Source organism: Microtus oregoni, unplaced genomic scaffold (genome assembly GCF_018167655.1).
Source record: "Microtus oregoni isolate MIOR12 unplaced genomic scaffold, Mior012 000005F_ref0000423, whole genome shotgun sequence".
Classification (NCBI taxonomy): Eukaryota; Metazoa; Chordata; class Mammalia; order Rodentia; family Cricetidae; genus Microtus; species Microtus oregoni.
The window spans coordinates 35,118,182-35,130,587 of NW_024543064.1; the positions used below are offsets into that span (position 1 = coordinate 35,118,182).

A 12,406-nucleotide genomic window follows, 5' to 3' on the forward strand; every position below is an offset into this window, starting at 1 on the left:
CCCTGCCAAAGCAAACAATAACAACAACAACAACAAAACAAACAAATAGATACCTATAGAACATTGGTTCTCAACCTGTGTGTTGCAACCCCTATGGGGGAGGACCATTCATGAAGGTTGTATATCAGATATCTGTCATATGAGATATTTTACATTATGATTCCTAACAACCAAAATTAGTTATGAAGCAGCAAAGAAAATAAGTTATGGTTGGGGGCACTGTATTAAAGGGTTATTAGGAAGACTGAGAACCACTGTTCCAGAAGCTCAAGTGCTTTTCCGTTACCTGACAGACATTTCTTCACACACCAACTTAGAGATTCACTGATGTACCCAAATCACCGATATTCTCCAAAATTAAATACTTCATAGCATAACACATATTTTTCATGGCATATACTCCATGTTATGTTTTCTCTAAAGACAAATGGATGATACTTACCCTCAGAGTGTCACCTCTGTGGTCCTGTTTCCAAAGTTGCCAAGCTGTATCTTCCACGAGGTTTTCTTGTAAAAAGGGTGCTTAAGTAGCCTGGCCAGCAGCACGCCTTGTGATGAAGCACAAAGAAGCCCAGCTCTGTGTGGCTCACTCTCTTAATCCTCTCAATTACTCATCCTCAACTACCTAGTTCCTGACACGTTTCCAAAGGGGGAAGGGGAAGGGGAAGGGGGAAGGGGAACATAAAAAAGTTATTTGTTACATTTAAAAAAGGGGGGAAAGGGGGAAAAGCTATGTCTACGTTCACCTCATTCAACTTCCCTGAGTAATGGCACTATGATGCTGCTTAAAAGGGCAAAACTTGGACATTTGCACAGTGAGTGCAAATACTGTTCATAACAAGGTCGTAACTAGAAAGACAGGTGGCCTCAAGTGTGTGCAAGAAATGTCATCAAGGTGATAGATCAAAAATGTACTAATAGTAAAGCAGTATAAGAGATCTTCTGAACAATCAATTCCAATGGCACAATACCCACGACAAAAGCCTTTAAAACACAAATCTTATCTGCTTAAAACAGTGTGCGGATATATTCTTTCTTTTATCTGTCTTAGACTTCAAAATCTAAAGATATAAGAAATCTTGTTTTGGTGGGGTTTTTGTTTAGTTGATTTTTGAAAGGAATCAGACAGAAACTTGATTTATCTTTCCTGCCACTGAATAGCAGCTTGTTTCAAGGCAAATTTCTTGGTATAAAGCTACTAAATATGTATCCTACTTCTTTGGTCTTTACTATATATAAATTCAAAGCAAAATTATAAGTAGAAAAGATAAAGGTCAAGGAGAAAGAGAATTTCAAAATGGGGGTTTCTTCTTATCAATTTTCTGTATTTCACTTGTATTCCTCCTTCCCAAAAACTGAACTGAGCTTCCAAAAGTGATATGAAGAATCTTCTATTGCTTTATTGAAGAAATCACTTTTTAATTTGGGTCCATCTCCATTATTACTCAATCATTAAAAAGGCCACTTGAGTCTACCAATCTATAAATGAGAAAAAAAACAAAACACATAATTAGAAGAGGCAAAACCAGTCACATCTCACTGCAAGTGAATATATCAAACCATAATCTCAACAGTAAAATCCTTAAATTCAACTTAGATACTAATTTGTCATGGCCTAAAATGTGGCTACAAGCCTTTTTGTTGTTGAGACAAGGAATTACTATGCTGCTCAGGTTTCCCCTGACCTCAGCAGCCTCCTGTATCAGTCTTCCAAGCACCCAGACTATAGGCATGTCCTACAACACCTAATCTTTGTTAAGTCCTTTAAAGATTTTATGTCTCCTTAACAGATTTTTTTTTAAAAAAAAATACAACCATTTCTCCAAGAAGCCATCAAAGGTAATTCAGAAATGCCAATTACTGATTCTTCTCATATCTATATTTTCAACTTACCTAATTGGTCAAAAGCATATACAGTGTGTAGAAATACTACCTACCACATCACTATCTAATTATCAAGTATTATTCAAAGGTAGATCATTAAGAAAAACTATTTGCCTTATATATTTACATTGTACATATTTTAGATAATTATCAATTTAGAGACAAATAAAATCTCTTCTGATCTAAATTATTATGTACTAAGAAACTGCAAATATTTCTTTGCCAATTCCCAATGTTCTTCGAGGGGCTATAAACATCTTTGACAGAAGAACTTTGGTATCTTTGGGGAAATTCTAGTAGGCCGACAGATCCTAGGCATTATTGCGTTAAGTTCATGGAATGCAAAATACCAAGTCCAAGAGGTATTGAATCACTGCTTCTCAGGCTGAGTGCTGAATAAAAACATTTACTCAGTCTCTATTCTCTTTGTGTGCTTCTAGTATTTAAGTATTAAAAACAAGTATATACAAAGCTTAAGTAAAAGATATATGCCCTTCACCTATATTCCTTGAAAGTTTATGGAACTGTGATAAAAAAATTTACTATATTGTTGGGCATGGTGGTGTACACTATGAATATCAACACCTGGGAGGCAGATGGATCTCTGTGAGGTGCAGGCCAGGTACAGTTATGTAATAGAACCTTGTCTGTCTGTGGAACAATCTTTTTGTACACTGTGAAGATGTATTTGCCAGGGCTCCTTCTGATAAAGAGCTGAATGGCCAATAGCTAAGCAGGAAAAAGTTAGGTGGGATTTCCAGACAGAGAGAACAAGAGAAGATGAATCTAGGCATGAGATATATGCCAAAGGATAAAGAAACAGGAGGTGCAAGATGGAAGAGAGGTAAAAAGCCATGAGACTATAAATGGTTTAATTTAAGTTATAAGAGCTAATTGAGACAAGCCTACACTATAGGCGCAACCTTCATAATTAATAATAAAGCTTTGTATCATGATTTAGGGGCTGGTGGTACAAGAAAATCCGCCTACTCTATCTCAAAAACAAACAACAATTACTGAGCCAGGTGGTGGCAGCTGCAGCACATGCTTTTAATTAAAACACTTAGGAAGAAGAGGCAGTCCAGAGTACCAGGACAGACAGGTCCTCTCAAAAAACCATCTCTCCAGCCCCCCCGGGTTTTTGGTTTTTCAAGACAAGGTTTCTTTGTGTAGACCTGTCTACACAAAGTTAAAACCTTCCCTTTTTATTTTGACAATACCTGATAATTGTTTTATTGTACATAGTTTTATTGTGTTAAGAGTTAAAACCTTTCTTTTTAATTTAGAGAAAAAGAAGGAAATGTGGAATAATCTTTTTGTATACTGTGAAGATGTGTCTTAGCCAAGGCACCTTCTGATTGGTTCAATAAAGAGCTGAATGGCCAATAGTTAGTCAGAAAGAGGTTATGCAGGACTTCTTGACAGAGAGGGAGAAGAGAGGAGATGAATCTAGGCATGACAGAGATGCCAGAGGACATGAAGAGGGAGAAGGAAGTGCAAGATGGAAGAGAGGTAAAAAGCCACAAGGCAAAACGCAGATTAATGTAAATGGGTTAATTTAAGTTATAAAACTAGTGGGGCAAGCATAAGCTACAGGCCAAGCTTTCATAATTTATAAGTCTACATCTCTCTCTTTCTCTGGTGAGTAGGCTCTCTCCCCAATCCATCTCCAGGCCTGGAAGAGAGGAGAATGAAGTAAGGCAGTGGTGGTGCACGCCTTTAATCCCAGCACTCAGGAGGCAGAGGCAGGTGGATTTCTGTGAGTTCGAGGCCAACTTAGTCTAGGGCTGTTACCCAGAGACACCCGATCTCTAAGAAAGAAAGAAAGAAAGAAAGAAAGAAAGAAAGAAAACAAACGAGAAAGGCCAAGGCAGTAAAAGGTTCTTGTTGTAAAGTTCAAGCCACTTTCCACAATGTTGATATGCCTAAGTTTCTAAGTCCCATTTTCTGGCAACAATCAAGTTTATATTGTGACCACACAACACTGCGAAAGAAAAATCAAAAACTGGCTTTTTGTTTGTCTGCTGGGTTTGTTTTCTGGCTTGATATCACTTTCCCCTAAATAATTTTCAGGTTCTGAATAAGACAGCTCAGTGGGGAGTCCACAGGTAGTTTAACATCACTGGAATGTTTAGTGACTTCAATAACTTTGAGAAAGGGAAAGAAAAATTCAGACATCTCTGTGGTCTTTTATATTTACCTTTATGTGGTCTTTTATATTTTTACCTTTAAAATTAAGATCAGAAATGATAGATTATGAAGATGAGTTCTGAAAATAATGGATCTGTGTTTAAGGAAAGAAAACTTTTTTAAAAAATATTATTTATTATGTATACAATATTCTGTCTGTGTGTATGCCTGAAGGCCAGAAGAGGGCGCCAGACCTCTTTACAGATGGTTGTGAGCCACCATGTGGTTGCTGGGAATTGAACTCAGGACCTTTGGAAGAGCAGGCAATGCTCTTAACCATCTCTCCAGCTCCCAAGGAAAGAAAACTTTTAAGAGTTTTCTAGGCTATACTGTCTTTACAAGTTCACATAGAAACCATGAACAGGGTTTCTAAAAACCTCAGAGTAACAATTCAGAAGTTTGGGGATGGGCAGGCAGAAATGAGGCCCTCCCTACTGCACACATATGTGCATGTACATACAAATAAATTAGGTGGTATGGGCAAAGTACAGGGGTCACTGTTAGTGGTTGGTGCTGAATGACTTGACTGAGTTCCCCCCGACAAATTTGGGTCAGTATACCTTTCATGTACCAGGATTCAGTATTACATGTTTCCTTTTTTTAATTATTTATTTTATGTGCATTGGTATTTTGCTTGCATGTGTATCTGTGTGAGGGTGTCAGATCTTTCCTGAGTAAAGTAGTTGTTAGCTGCCACGTGTGTGCTGGCAACTGAACCCAGGTCCCTGGTAGAACAGTCTTAATTGCTGAGCCATCTCTCTAGTGCCCCCCCTCCCCGTCTGTTTTAAATATTCTTTCCAGGAGAGAATTGGAACATTTCAGTTCACCAGGCACTCACTGCAGAATAAACACGAATATGGTAGAGACTTAGCAACAACTCACAGGAAACAAGTAAAATCCTTACATTTATAAGATTTTAGAGGTAGAGAATCTTTGTTTTTTGAGATAGGGTCTATATTTAGTCCCGGGATTAAAAGCATATTCTGCCTTACCTTGCCTAGAGGTGAGGAAGGGGCGTGTAAAGGGAAATGATTTTAGAGTTTAGCAGATTAGTGAAGATACAAAATAAGACACACTAATTTAGACGTAAGGCAGTTAATAAAAAGCAGTAATTTAAGAAGTTAATCCTATTGTCCCACCCTACCTTGGGACAGTCACCTACTAGAAACTTAGAGAAGCTATAAGTATATATGAAATGGTAACAACAACAACAACAAAAACCTGGCATGCTAATATGTCCTTATAAACCTAGGACTGGGGCTGCTAGAGGCAAAGCACACCCTCCGCTCCTCATGGGGTGTCGGGGAGGCAACTGACCTACCAGAGTAGCCTGTTTGGCCAGTTCCAGGTTAGTGAGAGACTCTTTTCTTAAAAAAAAAAAAAAAAAAAAAAAAAAGAGGAAGGGAGAAAGGCAAAGGGAGAAGGAAGAGCAAAAAAAGAGAAGGGGTTCCTTAGTGCCTGAGGAACAACATCCAAAGTTGTGCTCTGACCGTAGCACATACAAAGTTATGTGTGTGTGAGCCCCCTCCAAAAAGCACCAGCGCAAGGCTAGGGAGTGATGTGGGAGTCTGCTGTTTTGTGTTGATTTCATTGGTTAAATAAAGAGACTGCCTTGGCCCTTTAAGAGGACAGAAAATTAGGTAGGCGGAGTAGACTGAACAGAATGCTGGGAGAAAGAAGCTGAGTGAAGGAGTCGCTATGTTTCTCCTACCGGACACAGACGCAGGTTAAGATCTTCCCTGGTAAGACACCTCTTGGTGTTTCAGGGATATTAGAAATGGGTTAGATCGATATGTAAGAGCTAGACAATAAGAGGCTGGAACTAATGGGCCAGGCAGTGTTTAAAAGAATACAGTTTCTGTGTAATTATTTCGGGGCATAAGCTAGCCATGTGGGCGGCCGGGTGCTGGGGACACAGCCTCGCCACTATTACTACAACAAGGGGGTGTTGTTAATGAACATAACTCTACATATTAAACAAATGTTCCTCAAATAATCTGCATTTGTAATATATGTATACAATTACAGCAAGAACATCCGAAGTAAGGCCAAGCTGGGTTACAGTATGAGAACTTAACTAAAAATCAATATAAGGGCTGATGACATGATGCAGCCTATAAAGGTACTTGATGTTGGACAATACATATATAAGCCTGATGATTGATCCGAGTTTAATACCATGAACCCATTTAAAGGAAGAAAAAGTACATCAACGCCAGGTATTTCATCACCTCCATAGAATTAATATGGCATGTGTGCCACCTCTTCCAACAATCACATACGCAGTAATGAAATAAAATTTTAAAAAAGAGCCGGGCATGGTGGCACATGGGCCTTAGATCCTGGCACTTGGGAGGCAGAGGCAGGCAGATCTGAGTTCCAGACCAGCCTGGTCTACACAGTGAAATCTAGAATAGCCAGAGCTACAGACTGAGACCCTTCCTGTCTTAAAAAACAGAAACCATAATAATATAATAACCATCATTACCTTTTAAAAATGAAAATAAAACCCATTTTTCCCAAATGCAATCTAGAAACACAATGCTTCATACTTTAAAACATCCTTCACTTAGGCCAGGTAGTGGTGGCCTGCACCTTTAACCCCATCCTTTGGGAGGCAGAGGTGAGTTGAGTCCAACCTCACTGAGTGAGTTCCAGGACAGCAAGGGCTACACAGAGAAACTCTGTCTCGAACTCCACCCCCCAAAACAATTCCCTAATTTTGCCTTCAGGCTTGATATGCTATTTTTATTCTGTTAGAAGCATTTTAAACTGGCATTGGTGGCACACGCCTTTAATCCCAGCACTTGGGAGGCAGAGGCAGGAGGATCTCTGAGTTTGAGGCCAGCCTGGTCTACAAGAGCTAGTTACAGGACAGGCCCAAATAAAGCTACAGAGAAACCCTGTCTCGAAAAAAACAAAAAAATAAACATTTCAATCACAAAAAATCTTTAACTATAAAATGAATTATCTATTGTATGCTATATAAATGCTGACATTTACCTGCCATAAAGATCTTTCTTTTAACAGCCAATTAGAAAGTTAAAAATACAGAGTGCTTTCTAGCCAAACTTATTAATTCTGGCTTCACAAAGAGTCTTGAAGTATAAGAGTAAAAGATATAATTTGGTAATTTGGTAAATCTTCCATGAAGACTTTCTAGTACATATAGAAACTGACTATAACAAATCATTTACAAAGCAGAGAATTCACAAGATGTGCATTATACAGAATTGAAAAGGGGTATATTTTTAAGTCTCAGCTAAACTAACCTGTTGAACAGCTAACTGAACTGTTTTAACTCTACAATATAGCACTTCCTCTACAGCTCTTCTCACCTCTCTCATTTTAAAATAAGATGTAGAACACAGCTTGTATGTGATCCTTTAGGAGCACATACACTAAAAATGGAATGAACTATTTAATTTTAAGACAGGTTCTCACTGGGATTACTTGGCTGATCTGAAACTTGATATGTAGACCAGGCTGGCCTGGAACTCAGATACTCAGCTGCCTCTGTCTCTTTAGTGCTATGGTTAACAGTATGAGCCAACACGCTCAACTATTTAATTTTATCTGGTCTTCCATTTATCCCAAGCACAAAACAAACAAACAAACAACAACAACAACAACAAAAACCCCACTAGTTGGCACACTGTAGATACTAAATAAAGATTTGCCGAATAACTGTATAAATCACTGAAGATACTAATACCAACTTTACAAAACAATGTCACATTGGTTTTCAACCAGGTGTTATGTCCCCCACAGCGATGCAGACTGTCAGACTGGAAGCTACCTTCTGCTGTTTGTGGACATAAAACAGCATCCTTCTATGAGGTCTTAATGTGCATCCCTAGACTATGCGTTCACTGCATTCACTATGTTTATTTTGTTTTAGAATGTACTTTACTAATTACTAATGTAGAACTCCTGGGTTCAAGTCATCACCGTGCTTTGGTCTCCTTACTTGATGGAATAAAGAAGTGCATACCACCATTCCTATTTTTACTTACGTATTTTTTGATTATGCGTCTTGGGTATGGGTTTGTGTATGTGTGTCTGTTGAGGCCTAAGTAGGGTGTCAAATCCGCTGAACTGGAGTTACAGACAGCTGTGAGTTGTCTGACACAGGCACAGGAAACCAAGCTCAAAATTCCAATATGTGCTCTTAATCAGTGAGCAATCTCTGCACCTCCTCTAAGTTCTGCTTTTGTTAATTTATTTATATATTTTATGTATATTAAGTGCTGTCTGCCTGCACGACTGCACACCAAAAGAGAGCAGTGGATCTCATTATAAATAGTTTGAGATGTCATCTGGTTGCTGGCAAGTGAACTCAGGACCTCTCTTAACCACTGAGACATCTTTCCAGGCTCTTGCTTTGTTCTAAATACTCCTTTGCTCTAAAATATTTGTTCTTAGCGTTTGACACAGAGCTAAAATATATACTGATTCTATTGATCAGAGTTGCAAATACTCTCTATCCTCTCATTACACTATGCCCCTTAAAGAAAAATACTTTAGTCAAAAACCTTTAGCCAAAGTTGTACATAATTTCCTTTAAGATATGTACTTCCATGTCTTATTTCTTGGTTTTTGTTTTTTGAGAGTCTTGTTATACAGCTATGGCTCACCTGGAATTTATAATGAAGACCAGGCTAGCCTCAAACTCATGGGTGTTGCTACTGCTTCTGTCTCCTTTGTAATGGAATTCCAGAACAGCACCATCTATAAATATGTTACAGTGTTTTGAATGGAAACATCCCCTAGAGGTTCATGTATTTGAACATTTGGCCCCCAGTTGGCAGTGCTATTTGGAAATTAAGGAACCTTCAGGAGGTAGAATCTTGCTGGAAGTTATGTACTGGTGCAGTGGGGTAAGAGGGTAGAGGTATGAGCTTTGAAATATTATAGACTGCCCTTGCCTCCAGTGTGTGGATGAAAATGTAACTTACCTACCATGCCTCCTCCATTGTTAGGAACTCTTTCCTCTGGAACCATAAACCAAACAATTCTTCTGTAAGGTGCTTTTTGTGAATATGGTTTTTCAAGACAGGGTTTCTCTGTGTAAGAGTTCTAGCTGTCCTAGAACTCTGTAGACCAGTCTGGCTTCGAACTCATAGAGATGCACCTGCCTTTGTCTCCCAAGCACTGGGATCAAAGGTACGTATCACCACCACCTGGCCTCTATGTTGCTTTTGATTTTGGTATTTTATCATTAACAACAAAAAAGTCTAATACAGAGAGAAAAGTTGAAGGAGAAGGTAACGAAGAGACAAATATTGCATACTTTCACTCATGCGGGAACCTACATTTAAACACAGAGGTCATGCTGGGCAGTGGTGGTGCACTCCTTTTTTAGTCCCAGCACTTGGGAGGCAGAGGCAGGCAGATCTGTGAGTTTGAGGCCAGCCTGTGCTACAAGAGCTAGATCCAGGACATGTTCCAAAGTTACAGAGAAACCCTGTCTTGAAAAACCAAAAAAAACACCACAGAGGTTATAAAAGAAAAAGAGAAATAAATAAATAAAAGAAAAAGAGGACTTTTTGGGAAGGGATGATTAGTCGGCGGGGATAAAGGAGGATAATAAGGCCAAATATAACCAAAGTACAATGATAAACATGAAAACGTCATCATGCTTTTAAAAAATGAACAGCTGGGCAGTGCTGGCCCTTGTCTTTAATCCCAGCCCTTGGAGGCAGAGGCACTCCATTCAAAACACTGTAACATATTTATAGATGGTGCTGTTCTGGAATTCCATTACAAAGGAGACAGAAGCAGTAGCAACACCCATCAGTTTGAGGCTAGCCTGGTCTTCATTATAAATTCCAGGTGAGCCATAGCTGTATAACGAGACTCTTAAAAAACAAAAACAGGTATACAGAGAAACCAAGTCTCAAAACAACTAAAAACTAAATCTAAAATCAAACACTTCCAAATAAGAATGACATACTTAAATAAAACAAAGATAAGAAAATTTCTACCAGAGCCAAGAATACAAAACAAAGAAGCATATATTTACTACCAGATGCAATCTGACCATTACTTCTGGCTTTTAAGATTCTGATAATTAAGGGGCCTATATTTATGTAGGATTATGAAACTTTTTTTGATGGCAGCTGCTATTTTTAAATTATTCTATTTTTATTTATGTGTGTGAGTGTGTGTATGTGTACTATGTGGGTGTGTGGTGTCTATGGAGGTCAGCAGACAATTCCAAGTCACTATATGGATGCTGGGAACCAAACCTGGGTCCTGTGCAAATGCAACAAGTGTTCTTAAGAGCTGAGTCCCAGCCCTGCTTGTTTTAGTCCAAGCTGGCCTCAATCTAACTGAGAAATGTGTGTAAGAGGAAGATGTGAGCTCTATCCTGCTCATCACTGTAAGTTAGGAACCTATCACGCTGTTTATGAAATTTTAAGATTATTCAAATTTCTTTTTACAATATTAGAAAATGAACCCAGGATCAGGAACTCTAATAATATGCTAAATTCCCAACATTTAAATATTACAACTCCAATTTGTTGTTGTTGTACACAGAGAAACCCTGCCTTGAAAATCAAAAAACAAAGAATTTCATCTCAAGAAGAGATGTAGCTCAGTTCACAGAGTGCTTGTCTATCATTTACAAAGCCCTAAGACTGGAAAAGACTGTGAGCTACCACATGGATGCTGGGTATTGAAAACTGGGTCCTCTTCAAAAGCAGTAAGTGTTCTTAACTTCTGAGTCAACTCTCCACCCCCTCATAGGCTTTTTATGTGCAGTAAGATTTGGGTGCAAAGCCAGGAAGATGGCTCAGAAGGCAAACCCAACAGTCTGAGTTCCATCCCTGGACCCATATACTGGAAGGAAAGAACTAACTCTCAAAAAGTTGTTCTCAAGCCGGGCGGTGGTGGCGCATGGCTTTAATCCAAGCAATGAGGAGGTGAGGAGGCAGAGACACGTGGATCTCTGTGACGGGTCTACAGCGTGAGCTCCAAGACAGGCTTCCAAAGTGACAGAGAAAACTTGTCCCCCCAAAAAAAAAAACAAAAAAGGAAAAAAAAAAAATTGTTCTCTTGCCTCAATATGTGCCAAAGCATGCATATGCTCATACAAATATAAAAGAGAATTTTAAAAGTCCAATTTGCCGGGCGGTGGTGGCGCACGCCTTTAATCCCAGCACTAGGGAGGCAGAGGCAGGCGGATCTCTGTGAGTTCGAGACCAGCCTGGTCTACAAGAGCTAGTTCCAGGACAGGCTCCAAAGCCACAGAGAAACCCTGTCTCGAAAAACCAAAAAAAAAAAAAAAAAAAAAAAAAAGTCCAATTTGCAAGGTTTAATGGAGCATGCCTTTAATAGCAGTACTTGGGAGGCAGAGGCAGGTGGATCTCTATGAGTTTGAGGCCAGCCTGGAACCTACAAATCCCAAAAAAGTAAATGAAAATTTAAACCTTTAAGTACAAATAAGGGATTTCAAGCCAAATTTAAAGTACAGTCAACCTCAGGAGGAAAAAAAAATACAGCCAATCTTAAACCTCATGTTCAATTTTTTTTCATTCCAGTGATTTGGCCTTTATAGTCCCCCCCCCCCAGGGTTTCTCTATGAAACAGTCCTGGCATTAACTCTATAGACCAGGCTGGCCTTGAAGGCCTTTATAGTCTTACTAACAAAGTAAATGAGGCTGGCTCTTCACAGAAAAGTAAATTTAATGAGCAGTTTAAAATTAAATTAATTTCTTTAAGAAAGACCACTGAAGGCTGAGCAGTGTTGGCGCGTACCTTTAATCCCAACACCTGGGAGGGAGATACAGTCAGATCTCTGTGAATCTGAGGCCAGCCTGGTCTTCTGAGTTCCAGAACAGGACAGGACAGGCTCCAAAGGCTAGAGAAACCTTGTCTCAACAAAACAAAACCAACGCCCCCCCCCAAAAAAAAACACACACAAAAAAAACAAAAACCCAATCAAAAACCAAAAAGACTACTGGTGTAATCTATTTACAGCGTGTCTGATCCCCAGAACTGCTACCACTACACTCCCTCATCCCAACTCCCCCAAAACAGAAAGAAAAAGGATGTTGTGATCTTGTGCTTCTGTACAACAGCTGGCAAACTCTAAAGTTCTCTGGTTGTGGAATAACGCTTTATGACCTGCCACCAGTGCACTAAAACTAGCACTAACAGTGTGCCTCTAGTGTCTGTTCTGCTGAAAAATTACGTTTGCCAAACAAATCAGAACAGGGCTGATTGATTGCTTTAGTAAAGGAAAATAAAGTAATATCATTCCCTTTCTATATCTTTTAATGTATTTGAAGTCATCCATAAAACTCAATTTATATTACAATAGGTA

The 12,406-nt window shown here is 39.1% G+C and overlaps 1 protein-coding gene across 3 annotated transcripts in view; it reads right to left on the reverse strand.

Moving 5' to 3' along the window:
• Positions 1-12,406, reverse strand: part of Gpbp1l1 (GC-rich promoter binding protein 1 like 1) — a 40,864-nt gene that overhangs the window by 23,125 nt on the left and 5,333 nt on the right. For all 3 annotated transcript variants that reach the window (XM_041651822.1, XM_041651824.1, XM_041651823.1), the window contains exon 2: positions 443-1,479. The gene's annotated coding sequence lies outside the window, so the exon portion shown is untranslated. The remainder of the gene's footprint in view (positions 1-442; positions 1,480-12,406) is intronic.